Here is a 16078-nt window from a genome sequence, read left to right as displayed (position 1 = left end):
GAAACATCAATTGGTTGCCTCCCATATGTGCCCCACCCAGGGACTGAACCCACAACCTTTTGGTGTATGGGACGACGCTCCAACCAACAGAGGCGTACCCTAAGCCTCATTATTACATACACAAGGATTTATTGAGGGCCATTTCAGTGCCAAGCAGAGACGTAGGGAAGTTGTTAGAAATAGTGCAGTAAACAAAATAAACAAAAATCTTTGCCTTCGGAAGCTTCCATTCTGGTGGGGGGGGAGACAGGAGAAAATTCAAGCAGGGAAGGGAGACTGGGAGTGGCAGGGACAGGCCTGAAGTCTAAAATACAGATGGCCAGAAAAGGCCATCTCAAGAAGGTGAACACACACCTGAAGAAGACTTCAGTTTCTTGTTTGTAACATGGGGGTGATAATAATAGTATTTACCTCAACAAATTGTTGTATTAAATAAGTTAATACATATACAGTGTTAGATTAATGTCTGGCCCAAAGGCTATTAAGCTATTGTTATGATCATTATTTTAATAAATGGTTTTTAGAAAGCTTTAGTGTTTTTTAAACATCCAACTTAGTTTGTGCTGGAAATTCAAGATGGCAAATGTGGTGTGCGTGCCATTACACTCCTCCACAGAGACAGCACTCTCGGCCGCTGCGCCCCTTCTCCCCAGCCAGCAGTCTTTCCTAACGTGGCCCTCTAGGCGTCACGTCAGACACCGGGGGTTGGGAGGTGAAAGGAAGTGTGTGTGTTACCCGCTGACGCAGTTCCATTTAGGGACAGATTTATCGTTTGAGCTCTCCCTACTATTCTTACACGTTTACTGGGCGACAGTGATTTCCTCTGTCACCAAGAGCTGGAATCACAACTTCTTCATTCTTCCTAGGAAATGATGATCTCCATCTGCTTTGAATGTCAAAGGAAAGAATAATTCACTGTGCACTACCCAGGTTAAGACGACACAAACCACACTGCAGTGTTCGTACGTGAGTACATGTTATCTCTTCAGGGCTCGCCCAGTGAAATGACCTTAACTTCCTACTTCCTTGATGTGACACAGGTCTGAGTTCTTGTTATGGTGTATGTGGCAATGGATTAGATGTTTCTTTGGAAAGAAAGTGACTTTCACAGAGACTTCTTTACGTACTTGTGAAATTTCTACAACCTGAACACGGGCTCTTTCTCACTGCACTTTCTCTTGAGCTTATTCAAGACAGTGCCAGTGTCTAAATTTATCAGCACATTCATAGTGTCACCAAATACCAGCTCAATGAAAAGTTTCTTAGAATGTAAAGCAAAACCAAACACAATTCAAGGGTAGAGAATGATTACACTTCCTTGGTAGACCAGATGTCAAAAGGGAGACATGCAGTAAAATGCAGACAGAAAAAAGTATGCTGGTGTCTTTAAGCCACAGCCTCTCTGATTCTCCTTAAGAGGGAGTCCCAATGCTTACACCAGTGGGAAGACTTGTCCTAGCATGCGTTCATGGGGTTTTATGCCTTATTGTTTTAAACACCAAACTTGCAGAAAAGTTGACAATTAAATACCCTTTTACCCTTTACCAAATGTAATCTTTTGTGCTGAACCATTTGAAAGTAAGTTGCAGACATAAAAGGTGACTTTCAGTCCTAAATATTTAGCCTGCATCTATGAAAAGAAGGGCATTCTCTTATGTAACAACAATTCCGTCTTCTCGCCAAAGAAATTTAACACAGACGTGATGTTGTCTAATGGACAGGCCCTACTCAAGTTGCCCCAATTGTCTCCACAATGTCTTTATATCCTTTTTGTAAAAATTATTATCCTGCATCTAATCAAGGTTCACATATTGTATTCAACTCTTTAACATATTTTTATCTAGAGCTGTCCCTCCACCTTTTTGGTCTTTTATGATTGACATGTTTAGAGTCTCATGGACTCTTCAAATCTCTATTTGCGTAATTATTTCCTCATGATGTAGATTAGATTAACTGTTTTTTGGTAAAAATACTGCTGAGATAATACTGTATATAATGTTAGTTTGTCCCATTATTTATGAATTGAATTTGGATCACTTAGTTACTGCGATGCCTGACAAATATCTCCAGCGTAATTAATACATTATGTGCAAAGTGGGGCATGATACTGTGCAAACGTCCTATACCGACATCCTTCCAGCCGTGGCTTAAGCGTCTGTTGATGATATTGATTGAATCAGTTATTTTGGAGGGGCGGGCAGGGGTCTTTGAAAAATGGTGACTATCCAATTCTATCAGTCCTTTTTTTACTTATATGCTGGCATTCCTCTGTGAAGACAAGTTGAAACCTGTTTTTAACTGTCATTTTAATTGTCCTATTTAAAACAGCAACAGATCTTCCACAGGAAGTACAACAACAAACACATGTACCAGATGCTCTCCCTTCCTTCTCCTCCTTTCCCTCCAACTGCTCCACGGACTTTGCTCCTGGAGCTGTGGTTAAGTGTTTCGTACGCCAGGTCGCTAGTGCCCTCAACCACCCTAGCCAGAAGCCGTTGTTAGTCTCAGATGAGGAAACCGACACACAGAGAAGCAACTTGCCCAAGGTCATCCGTTAAGTGACAGATCAGAGCCCAGACACATTTGACCCAAAGGCCACGTTCCTGCCCAGCCACATTCCTAAACCACTGTGTCACCTCTGTTTGTGTAGGTACCCAACAAGGGCAGCAACAGTAGCCCTCGATTCTGTTGATTCTTAGAGAACTCTTTTTTCCTCTCCCTTGAGCATTAGCACTGCTTAGTAAAAAGGCCACAGGAATTGTACCAAAATAGTCAATTCATAGTTACCTGTATTTCCCAAGTTTTCCACAATGAACATGCATTGATAGTCTGGGCAAATTTCTAGTCGTCAGATTCAGAAAGGCTCTTCCGAGGGCTTGTCTGTCCCTTTCAGAGCCAGGATGGACACGCGGGCGCGTGCCTGACCTTGTGCGACAGGAAGTGGGGGAAGAGTCCAATTCAACTCTTGGTCCTTTTTCCCAGAGTCCTCATCACAGACGGCTGTGTGCAAGACAGCAGGCTGCTCTCAGAACAGAGAAGACGCTCAAATTGTTTACAAAGTAACAGCAAAACAAGAAAACACAAGAAACAGTTTTGAGAAGGACAAGGTGAGTAATGCCTGGCAGCACAGAAGAAGGAGCGACCACCATCTGCCAAGGTCAGATACAGGAGATGCTAGTGAGCCCTAAAGAAAGTCTAGAACGGAACTCAGAATCACAGACCAGAAAGTCATGTTTTGAGATTTTATAAGATTCTGGGCTTTTGTAGCTTTCCCATGTCTCTCATTTTCGTTACTCCCTGTCATTTCCCATAGTCTCCATTATAGAACACACAATGCCTTTTAAAAAGAAAAAAAAAAAGGATTAGTAGGGAGATTGAATCGCAAAACTACTTTTCTTAGATCTATTGGTGACCTGAGGTCAGAAGGCAAGCCACCACCCTGAAATCTGGAGGGACAGGCAGACAGAATCACAAGGCACCAGGAACTGAAGTGCCATTGGAGCGGCCGCGGGGAGGAAGTCAAACAGTCTGACCAATCGCTGCAGGCTTGAGATTTAACAAATCCTGGGGTTCTAGTCTTAGGGCAGCTGGCGATTTCCTGGAGTGATCTCCAGGACCTCCACCAGGTTATCACTGGCAGGTGGGGAAAAAATCTTCTTGTTTCAGGGAAGGAGAGGAGAAAAGTCACCATATTAACATATGCTCAACAGAAAGGTAATCATTTTGAAAGCCCAGCCACAAGGGAAACACTTCACCAGAGCCTTATCTGCCCTGGGGGAAGGCCAAGGAGACAGCCCCCGCCCCCTCCAGGCCTCTGGTTTCACCTAAGGGGAGAAAAAGGCCACAAATGCTTCTGAAGGTCAGGTCCAGGGCCTCAGGCCCACAGAGATGTAACGGTGACATTAAAGAACTTCCCGTCTCCATTACCTACTGGATCAGTTTCCCCGCGGCTGCAGTAACGTAGCACTACAAACTGTGAGGCTTGAATGACAGAAGTTTATTGTCTCACAGTTTTGGAAGCTAGAAGTTCAAAATGAAGGTGGGAGGGCCACGCTCTCTCTGAAGGGCTTACGGAAGAATCCTTCCTCGCTTCTTCCCAGCTCCTGGTGTTGGCAGGCAATCCTCGGCTTGTAGCTGCTTCTCGCCAATCTCTCCATCATCCTACCGCCTTCTTACTTTGTATATCCCTAATGCAGTTTGACCTTGTTGACATAGCAACTACATCTGCAAAGGCCCTGTTTCCAAATAAGGTCACAATGCGAGGCCCTGGGTGAACATGAATTTGGGGGGAACATTATTCACCGCAGGCAGCTACCACCACAGCCACGGTCTCTGGTGAGATGAAAGGAAATGACTACTGGGGTAGCGGAAAGGCTGAAAGACAGACGGCCTCTAATTTTTAGTGATACAATTCAATTGAGCCATTTAAGTAAAAGCCCAATTTGGGGACTCTGTATATCTCAGTATCTTACAAGGAACAAAAGTTCCAGAATCATGTAAAACAAAATCCATGACATATTTGATAAGGGATTAATATCCAGAATACAGAGAACTCCTAATGTTACAGAACAGACCGGGGGGAGGGGCGAACGATACACTGTTACCGAAAGGACCCCCCCTTTTGCTCTGGGGGTCCTCCCTCACCCCGTACTAGATTCACCTTTCCCACTGCCAGGGAAAAGACGTCTTTCAATGCCAGAGACTGGTGAAAAGGAAAGGAATTATTTATTTAAAAGTTATACAGACTTAGAGTAATGACTTAATGTCTCATTAAAATACTAAAGTCCTTTAGAATTCCCACAAACACACACAGTCCTTCCTTCTCCCTCTGCCTAGTCCGGGGTATCATGTCTCAGGAAAAGAAGGCGAAGTCCGTGATTCAGGCTCCCGGCACCATCTGCTGTGTCACCACCACAATCTCCAGTTAATCCAAAGCCATGTGGCACCTTCTCACGCCCACCAGCAAGAGTCCTTCCACCCCTTTTCTTCCAGGCAAAGTCTCTCCTGCTTCTTAAGCCATGTGGCAAAAGGGAGCACCCCAAAGCCACACAGTCCCAACCAGGCATGGCTGCCACACCTGGGTTTAAATCCCAGTGCCAGTCTTCCTCTGCAGCCCCATTTCCCACTCCTCCCACAATCAATTACACCTGCCAGCATTCCCATATTTTTTTCACCTTTACTGGGCTGCCATTGTAAGTCTGGGCCGGCATGGCCCCATGGCATGGAGCCAATCATCTCCAAGCTCTCACGCAGACACTGTAACCAGGGGGAGTTGCCTCCCAGTTACATCTTGGGTGTCACTTCTATCCCCCTGGCTCAAAGCATGGCCACAGCCATTAACATATCCATGAAACCAGTTAAAGGCTATAGATATGTTAAATGACCGAGCCAGAGGTTAGCTGTACAGCTGTTGCTGTACAAAACAACTCTCAATGGCCCTACTCCATGTGTCTCTTCCTGCCTCCCCCCCATCCCCATTCAGACTTGTGGGGGTGAAAGCATACTATATATATTTTTTCTAATATTTCCTGGACACCCTGAGTTCTGGACCCCATTACAAATCCCCATTTGGGCCCCCCACCTTGGCTGCACCCTGTTACACTAAGACAAAAAATAAAAACAAAATAAATGAACAATCTGATTAAAAAGTGGGCAGAGGACTTGAATAGACATTTTTCCAAAGAGATACAAATGGACAACAAGCACCTGAAAAGATGTTCAATGTCATAATCACTAGGAAAATGCAGTCAAATCACAGTGAGATTCCACTTCACACCCATGAAGGTGACTATTATTGTTATTATTTTTTAAAGCAAGTACTGGAGAGCATGTGGAGAAATTGGAACTCTTATGCTCTTATGATGGGGATGTGAAATGGTGTAGCCACTAATAGAGACAGTATAGAAGTTCCTCAAAGAATTAAAGAGAGAATTACCACATGATCCAGCAATTCCACTTCTTGAACTGAAAAGAATTGGAAGCAGAGACACAACAAATGTTCACAATAGCCAACAGGTAGGAACACCTGAGTGTCTGTCTACAGATGGATGCATAAACAACATGGAATTTATACATGTACACAATAGAATATTACCCAGCCTTAAAAAGGAAGGAAACTGACACATGCTGTAATGTGAATGAATCTGAGAAACATTGTGCTAAATGAAATAAGCCAGTAAGAAAAAGACAAAGGCTGTGTGATGATCACAGATACATGAGAGACCTAGAGCAGTCGGAGACAGAGAGCAGGGTGCTGGCTGCCAGGAGCTGGGGCTGGGGTGGGGTGCTGACACCCAGTGAGCACAGAGTGTCAGTTTTGCACGAGGAAGAGAGTTCTGGAGACGGGTGGTAGTGACGGTGGTCCAACAATGAGAATGTATTTAATGTCATCAAACTGTACGCCTGGTTAAAATGGCAAATTTTACAATTAAAAAAATAAATGATAACCCATGATAATTAGAGTGACAGTTACAATGCATTGTCCAAACTGGGACACGTTTAGGGGGGAGGATAAATGTGATGGTCCTGGGTAGCCCAGGTGCCCCCAAAACCTTCTGTTCCTACCTCACAGAAAGACATCCACCGGCCTCAGTAGAAAACTTAGTCTGGCAAATGTTCAGCAGAGTAACTATGGAGGAAATCTCACAATTAACAGGACCAAGAAATAATGATCTCTGTTCCAAAACCTCAGACTTCTAAAATTTAGCCAGTAGACTTTTGACATAAAATTTGGGGTACATTTTGGATTTACAATTTAATCCCAGAAGTCCATTGTACTCTGGGACACTCACCTTTGGTTTCCCGGCTCAGCCGTCCATACGTGCACATGGGACACACCTTTACCTCCCTGCCCCATCCTCTTCCATCTCAGTGCCATCCACCCTTTAAGGCAGGTCCCTCCAAAATGCCCCCTCATCTGTTTAGCCTCCCCTGATCCACCAGGTAGAATTCTCCACTTCCAAAGTTAGGTGGTACTTTACATGGTGTGAGGCTAACACAAGAGAAAACCTAGATTATTGAATGAATGCTACTGACCTCTACTTGGCTGCCAAGCATGAAAAATAACCATAACGAACATCATCCACCAGCTGTAAGGAAAATTACCTTGGACCTCCCCATGTAAGTTCCGTGGTTGGTGCCTTGGTTTTTACAGGAGGTTGTGGGGGGCTTGAAGGAAAGGGATGGAGAAAGAATCTGATTTGATTCTTGGCCATTGTGGAAACTGGCATTTCCTCTGAGTCTCTTTCCGGTACAGGGAGTGGTCATTCTCACCCTCGTGAGTCTCAGGGTCTGACACTGGGGTCCCCAGCCCCAGGGTTTGGTCTCTATGCCACTAAGACCCTAAACAACAAGTGCTGGCTGAAAATTTTCCCTGGTGGGGCTGGTCCTGGAAGGATGATTCCCCCACAGATGTGGTTTTCTCAGGAGGCCTGGGATCCTGGCCTGGGCCAGGTCACCCTCACCACACACATAGTGGAGCTTAACAAAGTCCTAAAGGTCACCTGTCTCAAGTATTTCACACCCTTCCCCCACGTTAATATCATGTCTGTTTTCCTGTACTCCCAAGTACATTGTGAGTGGGCCATATGCTGGAAAAGTCAGTTTCTTTGAGTTTTTGTTTGTTCGGTCCTTTGCTTTGCAAACATTCAGCTCACCTCATGCTTAGTGGACACCAGGATCCCTCTCCTAGAGGTGTGAGTCCCTGGATCACCAACTTAGCTGTAAGATAGCACAGGCTCACCTGATTTACAGGAGAATGGAAGCCTTAGGTGACCTCATGAGACCAAAGGGTGACATCAGAGCAGTTGACGGGACATTTCAAGCTTGTGTCCAAAGGGTATGCTTTGACCACTTCCAACACACTAGGATGGTCATAATCAAACACACAGAAAACAAGTGCTGGTGAATATCAGGGTCTTACTGGTGGTCTGGCTGGAGGCTATGTGGCAAGGAGACAATATTTATGATGATTCTTCTTAGCTTCCAAGTAGAGGATAGAAGTTGCGACTCGAGTCCAAACTGAGCTGGAAAATGTTGCCCTAGTCTTGTTTTTGTCTCCCTAGTCTCCTAAGTTTATTGATACATTTTAAAACATGTAATAACAAATTAAACATGAATTTAACAAATTTTTAATTGGTTTCCTTGAATAAGATGGCCCTGGTCTTAGTTTGGGCCTTATGACTTAACATTACATAAAAATATAGTATGTAATAACTAGCAACTAACTGTTTTGTGGATTCTGAGTCAAAATGGAAGCCACTGAAGAAAGTCTTGCTCTAGTTCATTCAAAAAACACAATCACGTGACACAGTTCTCATCTAGAAGAACATTAATGCTAATTTCTCAGAATCTGTACACCAGGCAGCACAGATGCTGTTGGATCACCAAATAGACTAGAGAAAATGTACCAGGGAGCACTAGACGTGGGAGCGCTCTAAAACTTGGTCAGTCATCCTCATACCGATGGTCGGGTGGGTCGTGTGAAAGCTCAGCCCAGGGCCTTCTGAGCTGCCGCCTGAGGAAGTGAAGCTGTCAGGGTGGGCTTCAGACGGAATCAATTTTCTTTACAAAAGACTATTTAACAACGTTTATTCATTATAAAACACATTAAGAACAACAATCAAAATTATCTTTCTGTAACCAGGTTACCAAAAAATGATTCAGCTAACCCCACATACCCTGGCCTTCTGCCTGTGCTTCTGTGAAATGGTTTTAACAACTATTTTCTGTTACTTCGAGGAAAGACAAGGGGAGGCTGACCGGTGCTGGGAGCCTGGAGTGAGGAGGAGAGTCAGGGGAGGTTGCTGGCCCTCTTTAGGCTCCATTCTACCAGCTCTGGGAAATATGGAAGTCTCTGGGACCCCTAGCAGCAGGGTCTCTGGGCCCTGGTACCACCCCCCTCCCTCCTCAGCCCTGGGGCAGCCTGGAGCTCTCCGTGAGGTCTCATGACCTTGCCTCCTTTTCATTTCCCTCAGGAAATTGCAGGAAGTCCTTCTGGGTGGGAAGAAATAAAGCCTCCAAGTCTGATCCCGTGTTTATGGGAAACGCTGACTCCAGCAGCATCTGTTCCAAGTGTTGGTTAAACATCTTCCATTGTTGGCAGAAGAGCCTGGTCTTTCTGACAGCCCATAAAATGTTGCCCCCAAGTAGCACTTGGAAAGGAAAGTTGGCTACAACATGGCTCCCACCTCCCCACTTGGATGTGGGATGCATCTCTTGAGAGGGCAAGTTTGCAAGATGGAGAGCGAGGAGACTAGCCAACCACATACATACCCTTCTCACAAGCTTCTTCCTCAGGTTTCTCCATTTCCCTGCATCTCTGAGACCTGGACTGAACCTTTGAGGACCCAGCCTTTCCTTTGCCTTGGGCAGGGGGCTGAGGAGCTCTGGGGATAAGGCTCCTGTCCCATGGCCCCAAGGGGCTGGGTCACGGGTTTCTTGTGTAGATATGGCACAGCTCTGTCCTTGGTGCATCTTGTCTGAAATGCTGGTGTCTGGGGGAAGCTCAGGTCATGGACCAAAGTCAGGGGCCTCAGGGGTGGGGCTATTTGGAGCCCCAGATATTTTCCAGAGGAGTTTCCAAACCCAATAGGGTGGGTGTGGTCCGGGGAGGTGTTCATAGAAGCTGTCCACCTCTGTGGTCCTGAAAGGACAGTGTGTATCCTTCAGGCTGCCTGGCTCCCTCCCCCAGGCTGCAGGAGTCTGGACCTCGTACTTCTGGTTCCATGGGCATTCCTAGTGGTGTCTCCTCGTCACTGAGCAGGATACCAAAGGGCTTCTCGACCCCAAAGCACACGAGTCTGTGGGTCTCTGGCAGTAACACAGCCCCAAATATGCCCATTTACCCCATCAAGAATGGGGAGGGACCAGGTATGCAGAGCAGTGTGTGGTCTCACATGGACCAAGGTGACCCATATCTGATCTGGAGGACTGCTGTGTGTGTGTTGGGAGAGACAATGGACAAGAAGAATTTGGGGGTCAGGTGAAGGAGTAGGAGAATTTGTCATTCTTCTGGAAGCAGGATCAGGCCAGGACTCTTCCCCTGACTGTACAGCACACGGGTTGCAGCTGGGAGGCAGCTCCAGAGGCAGCCAGTCCTCCCACCCTCTGGTCTGCCGTGCCGGGCCTGGGGATGCTGGAGCCTCCAGCAGTGGGTTCTTACTTGGCTTTTGGCCTGTGCCTGGACCAGGACCCCATAGAGGCTCCATTTGGGGTAAGACTACCCCTCCAGCAGATGGACAGAGAGAAGGGGCTACCATGCAGGAAGGGTCTTGTGGAAGAGGTCCTCAAACTCGGCCTGGCTCCCCACCTGCTCTGGGCATTAGAAAGCAGACCCCGAGGTTGGGGTCCTGGCAGGCCGCGTTCACCTGATGATCTTTTGCAAACTGGAGGCCACGGGCGGAGGGGTCCGGCTCCCCTGGCCTGCAAACGCTGTGCTTCCTGGTGAGGGGGCGCCAGTCGCAGGGTGTGTCTTCAGCACATGACTTCACCCCGCCTGTACACGGTGATCAAAACTGAGGGGGCTACAGGGGCCAAAAGAAAGCATCATTGTGGACCCTGAGCACAGCAGGCTGTGGTCAGGACAGCCAGCCCAGGTGGGCCCACTTTGAGGGGCAACCTGTGTGGTTTCTGAGTGTCCAGGGGTCTCCCTCCTCCACACTCAGCACTCCCCAGACTCACCTTCCTAGGGACATGGGGTAAATATGCCAATTTTTGGCTGTCCAATCTCAAGCTGCTTGGGTCAGTTGTGCCAACAGAAGAGTTGGAATGTGGGTTCCCCAATGTCCGGCCAGTCAGGGCTGTCCTCGCTCGTGTCAGAGATGGGAAATGAGAGTAGCTCTGGCCGTCCTGGGCCCTGCAGGGAAGGGAGGGGAGGATGGTGTGGGGGGGTCCCCCGAGGTTTCAGAGTGGCCCCTGCAGATGGCCTTCACCTCCAGGTGCAACTTTCTCTCACCCCCCACCCCCCCAGAGGCCTACGGCTACCCCAAGGGAGGCTGCAGGAACAGGGCCCTGACTCAGCGAAGCTGAGGGCCGGCTCAACTGCAGAGCTCAGCAACTGCCCTCTGAGTGCCCAAGACCAGAGTGAACAGGGTGCTTTGCCCCAGTCGGGTCCCCGACTTCCCCCAGCCTCCAGGCCCCAATACCTCACAGCGGGGCTTCACCTCTCTTTCCAGTGCTACAGTCTCCCCACCCCCAGCCCAGACATTCTTTGCTCTACCAGAGGGACCCTAGTCACTCTCTCCCAGGAAGGCTGGTTTGGGGAGTGGGGTATATACCAGGCACAGGGCACCATCGCTCCTCCACCAATGCCCAGGAGGGGCATACACTCCGTGACACAGGCTAGACACCCACATGCCCGAGATCTCACTGTGGAGACAGCAGGGGATAGGGGGCTTCCTGGGGGTCCCACCAGAATTACCTGTGGATGCTTCCCGCTGCATTCTGCTCCCTGTACACAGCAGGTGTCTGGCACCTGAATCTTTGAGCAGTTCCCTGTGGCAGGGACTCCTGGCCCCTGCGACAGCTTGCAGGACGGCCCAAGGGAGGGGAGATGGTGGCGGGAAGTGGTGACCCTCTGCTCAGGGGGCCACAGGCCAGAAAAGGACTAGGAGGGGGATTCGGGAGGACAGGACACTGACTAGCTGTGTGGGAGACCACTTGGGGGAGGGAAGGAGAGGAAGGGGGGTTGACAGGGTAGGAGATGCCAGGGATCCCAGAGGACCTGCGGAGGCTGCTGGCCTTGCGGGCTGGCAGGAGAGGAGCGGCCCTGCTGACGACAGATGGGAACTTGGTTTGGCGAGGTGGGGGGGCAGGGGGAGGGACAGGCTGAGGCCCAGAAGGGGGGGCCTGTGGAGGGCAGGGGGAGTGGGGATTCCGTGAGAGGGAAGAGGCAGAGGGAAGAGTGGGAGAGCGTGGTCTGGGGAGAGGAGCAAAAGAGATGCGTTTCTTCTTCATCGCTGCCAATGAACAGAATGAGAGGCTGACCCAAGTGTGGGGTTTATAATCTCAGATGTCAGCCTCTGTTCCCTCAGGGTGTGTCTTTGTGACGTCAGGAGCAGAGAATTCTAGAGAGAGTGACCTGGAGGGCCTGCCTGCAGCACAACTGTGTGCAGTGTAGGGATCAGCAAACCGAGGTCTTGATGGAGACTGTGGAAGGCACTGCCTGGGCCAGAGCCAGAGCATGTCCTCTCTACAGCCTGAGTCACCTGGGCTGGGGCTGCATCCTGGCCCACTTGCTGCCCAAGAAGGCTGCCTGAGACCTGGGCTGGCTGGTACTCTGGAGTGGCCCCTCCTTCCTGGGCACATCCACCCTCTCCCAGAAAGCCCCTCCATGGGACAGTCAAGGGGCTCAGCTGGTCCCAGAGCTTGGGTGCCCGGAAGATGTCTGGGCTCAGGAATCTCCTGGAATGAACAGGGACAGCCCGGGTGTTCCTGGGCATCCCTAGCCAAGGGGGGCCAAGGCAACAAGGGCAGCAGAGAGTATTGCTCCAGAAGCAAGAGCTCAGAGAGCTGAGTCCTCCCAGCACTGGGTGCTAGGACACAATGAGCTGGGCACAGCCCCCACACCTGCCCCTGTCCTCCCTGGTGCCCTGTCCTGGCCCAGGAGAAGGACTGGTGACCACAGTCAGGAAGGAAATCCCTCTGTGCGGTCACTCATCACTCACGCAGTAACATCCCCTGCTCGCTAGATCTTGAGAAGGACCTCAAGGAGACTTCCCAGGACAATGGTGGAAGTTTCCTAGCACTGGACCCCAAACTCAGGAAACCTGACATGGAAAGGAGCAAACCCACACCCTCCCACATGTTACTGAATGAATTTTCCTAGGACTCCATGAGCCTGACAGCTGGGGATAAGGGACCTGGGGGTCTGGAGTCTTCGTGGACTCACCAGGTGCTGTTCTATCCCCAAGCAAATGCCCCAGAAAGCCTGTACCCCATCAAGCCACCAATGGCAGCTATCTTGTCACAGCTCCTCCCTCACATCTGTTTCTTCTGATGCCACCGCCTACACTGGCACCAGTGCTCCATCCCAGCCCCTCTCGGGGCCCTGGGGCCCCATCTGTTACTCCACCAGCTCTTTGCTGTCCTGTCCTCCCCAGTCCATGTGCCCTTATTTTAATGGCTCCCTTGAAGACACCCCTAGACACTGGCAGGTCATTGAGAAGGGGCCTGTGCTGGCCTCTCACAGCCCCGCAGTGAGGGAGCCATGGGGAGGGGATGACAGAGCCCCAGACACTACATGGCAACGAGAAAGCCAGAAGGGCCGGACAGCTCCCCTGCCCAGGTGGAGGGTGGGGCCGTGTACTGAGCTCCCCAGAAATCCCAGTGGCCCAGCCTGGCGTGGGAGCTCCGGGCTGACCCCTGCATACCTGGTGGTGATGGGAAACTATAGAGACCTCATCCAGTCAGTCCTGGGGTTGTGGTGGGGGTGAGGGAAGGGGGTTGGGTTCTCCATCAGGAAACATAGAATGATCCTTGAGCTTGTGAGGGGGGAAGAAGCAGGTCAGTATCCAAGCAGAGAGGACTGTGGATGGGAGACTACAGCCTGTGGAGCAGATGTCCTAGGGTTGGCCTGGCTGGCTAGGGTTTCTCAGGGATGTGGGATGTTGATTGGAGTGGACCAAAGGAGCCCCTGAGGCCTGGGCCTGACCCTGCCCCACACCCTACAAAGCCACACCTGCCACACTCGTGTGTTCCAGGGAAAGAGGACAAGATTCCTGCATTAACCAAGACTAAGTGTCCTCAAAATACAAATTAATCCCCAGAAAAAATGAAGAAGCTATGAGCCCATCACACCTGAGTTTAAGAACGGAGGTGTGTATCTCCCTGGGCTGTGAATAAAGACACCATCTCAACCACAGGCGCTGGCTGCCTGGTGATGAAGGCAGATATCCAAACAGATAATGATATGATGCCCCCATTTCCTCCTCCCAGAACGAGGATTGTCACTGTGCTGCTGGAGTCTCCTTCCTTCTGCCACCAGCCAGAAGTCAGGGGCGTTTCCTCATGAAACATTGTCCCATCGTGTATCATCTACCAGGAAGAGTAGGGGACACACTGGCCTACAGACAGGGCCCTATTTTGCTGGGGGGCTGCTGTGGGGGCAGGGGACTGTGCCGGGGCTGGTTAGGTGCCACCAATCCTGGGCCAGGTGCTTCCCTCTCAGGACAGAGCAGCTGGCCCCTCTGGGCATCCAGCACTGGGCAAGTCCTGCCAATGTCACTTGCTGAATGTCACCCCACTGCCACCACGGGAGCCACTGCAGCCACCTCTTGCGGGGCTCACTGCAGTGATCACTGCAGTTCCTAGCGGGCTGGCCTTTAGTCTTGCTCCTCTGTTCCTCCACCGAAGACCTTTCAGAGCCTCTGAGCGTTCACTCAACAAGGTCCACGCTCCTCAACAGACAAGTGAGGCTCTTGACCTGGCTGTTGCTTCTGCAGCAGCCTTGCTCCTCACTCTCCTCACTCCACACTCCGGCCACAATGATGTGGAGTCTGAGGGGCGCTGTGGTTAAGTCCCTCAGCCTGCAACGCACTGCTGACTTCCCACCGAAGGGTTTTGCCTCACCACAGTCCACTCAGCCTTGAAGTGTAACTTCCTGCATGGAGGGGAAAAGGGGTAAAAGGAAAAGAAGAGATGGTAGATTTCAAAGTCACCCTTGTCATTATGGGCATTTGGGCAGTCGTTGCTATGAAAGCTGGCTCAGCAGATGTGTTTGTAATGACCTGGTTGGTATTCATGTGTGACCCCACTTTGCAAAGGAAGAGGTTGGGTACCAGCCCAGGGTCTCATGGCAGGTAAGAAGGCCGGGATTTGAAACCTCTCTCTCTGGAGCTGGGCCTGTTTTTATACGTCAGGCTCCCGTGGCCCACCACCCACTAGTCAGGGATGGCTTGTGAATAATGCTGTTGTGGGTTGAATTGTAACTCCACCCCCTTTCAACAAAGAAAGCTATGGTGAGGTCCTCACCCCAGTTCCTCAGAATGTGACCTCGTTTGAAAATAGGATCATTGCAGACGGGATCAGTTCGGAGGAGGTCATGCTGAAGCAGGGTGGCTGGTGTCATAAGAGGAGGACGAGACACAGACACACGGGGGAGAATGGCCATGTGATGACAAAGGAGACTAAAAGCTGCTGATGCAGCCGCAAGCCAAGGGTTGCCCAGAGGCCCACGACCACAGCAGCTATAAAAAGGGAAGGAGGGATCCACCTCCAGGTTTCAGAAGCAGCGCTGCCCTTGCAGCACCTTGCTTTCAGGCTGGAGCCTCCAGAATATTTTATAATAATAATTATAAAACTACTTATAATTTATAGTAATTATTAGTAGTTGTATAACTACTAATAATTTATTAGTCACCAATAAAGTGACTAGTTCTTTTTTTCTCTCCTGGGAAACACCTGTTATCACAGGCCTACATACTACAGATAGCCCACCAGCTTTGAGCCCAGCCAGCAGCTCATCCAGCATGGGGCCGCCCAGCCTGCCCGTCTGCCTCAGCCGCCTGCCCACCTGATTCTGCGTCAAAGATGAAGACAAACGTGCAAACGTAATACAAAAACTCACCTTTAACTGGAACATAATCGACAAAAGAAAAAAGCAAACAAAATATAACCAGAGACATTGAAGTTAAGAACAATCTAAGAATAGCCAGAGGGGAGTGGGGAGGGGACAGTGGGGAGAGGGGTTTACAGGAGCTACTATAAAGGACACATGGACAAAATCAAGGGGGAGGGTGAAGGTGGGGGGAGAAAATGCAGACAACTGTAACTGAACAATAAAAAAAAAAACCCCAGATATTCTATCATGGTTTTTGTATGGCAAAAATATCCAGCTTTTTTTTCAATCTGGTAGGGAAAGAAACACAACTTTCTAAGAGACACCCATTCAGCTATAAAGCAGCAGGGACAGGGTGCCTGTTGATCGCTGTCCAAGGCCTCGCACGGCAGTGGCTGGCCTGGTGGTGGGACAGCAGGAGCACCTCCTCAGAGACTCAGAGCCTGGCCTGTGTTCCTGTCATCTCCCAGTAGAGCCAAGTATGGGCCTTCTGTTCAGCTCCTTCCTTGACTGATAAGCTCA

General features: G+C 49.7%; 1 long non-coding RNA gene across 1 annotated transcript; it reads left to right on the top strand.

The window, feature by feature from the left end:
* Positions 1-870: 870 nt before the first annotated feature.
* LOC123480669 (uncharacterized) lies at positions 871-15650 on the top strand. The gene is made up of 3 exons (XR_006656751.3): positions 871-966; positions 2983-3107; positions 15412-15650. It is a non-coding gene; the product is annotated as an uncharacterized lncRNA (long non-coding RNA).
* Positions 15651-16078: the final 428 nt, after the last annotated feature.

This window comes from Desmodus rotundus, chromosome 2 (genome assembly GCF_022682495.2).
Source record: "Desmodus rotundus isolate HL8 chromosome 2, HLdesRot8A.1, whole genome shotgun sequence".
NCBI classification, from domain to species: domain Eukaryota; kingdom Metazoa; phylum Chordata; class Mammalia; order Chiroptera; family Phyllostomidae; genus Desmodus; species Desmodus rotundus.
The sequence above is the reverse complement of the archived record's forward strand: the minus strand, read 5'-3'. Positions and strand labels throughout refer to the sequence as shown.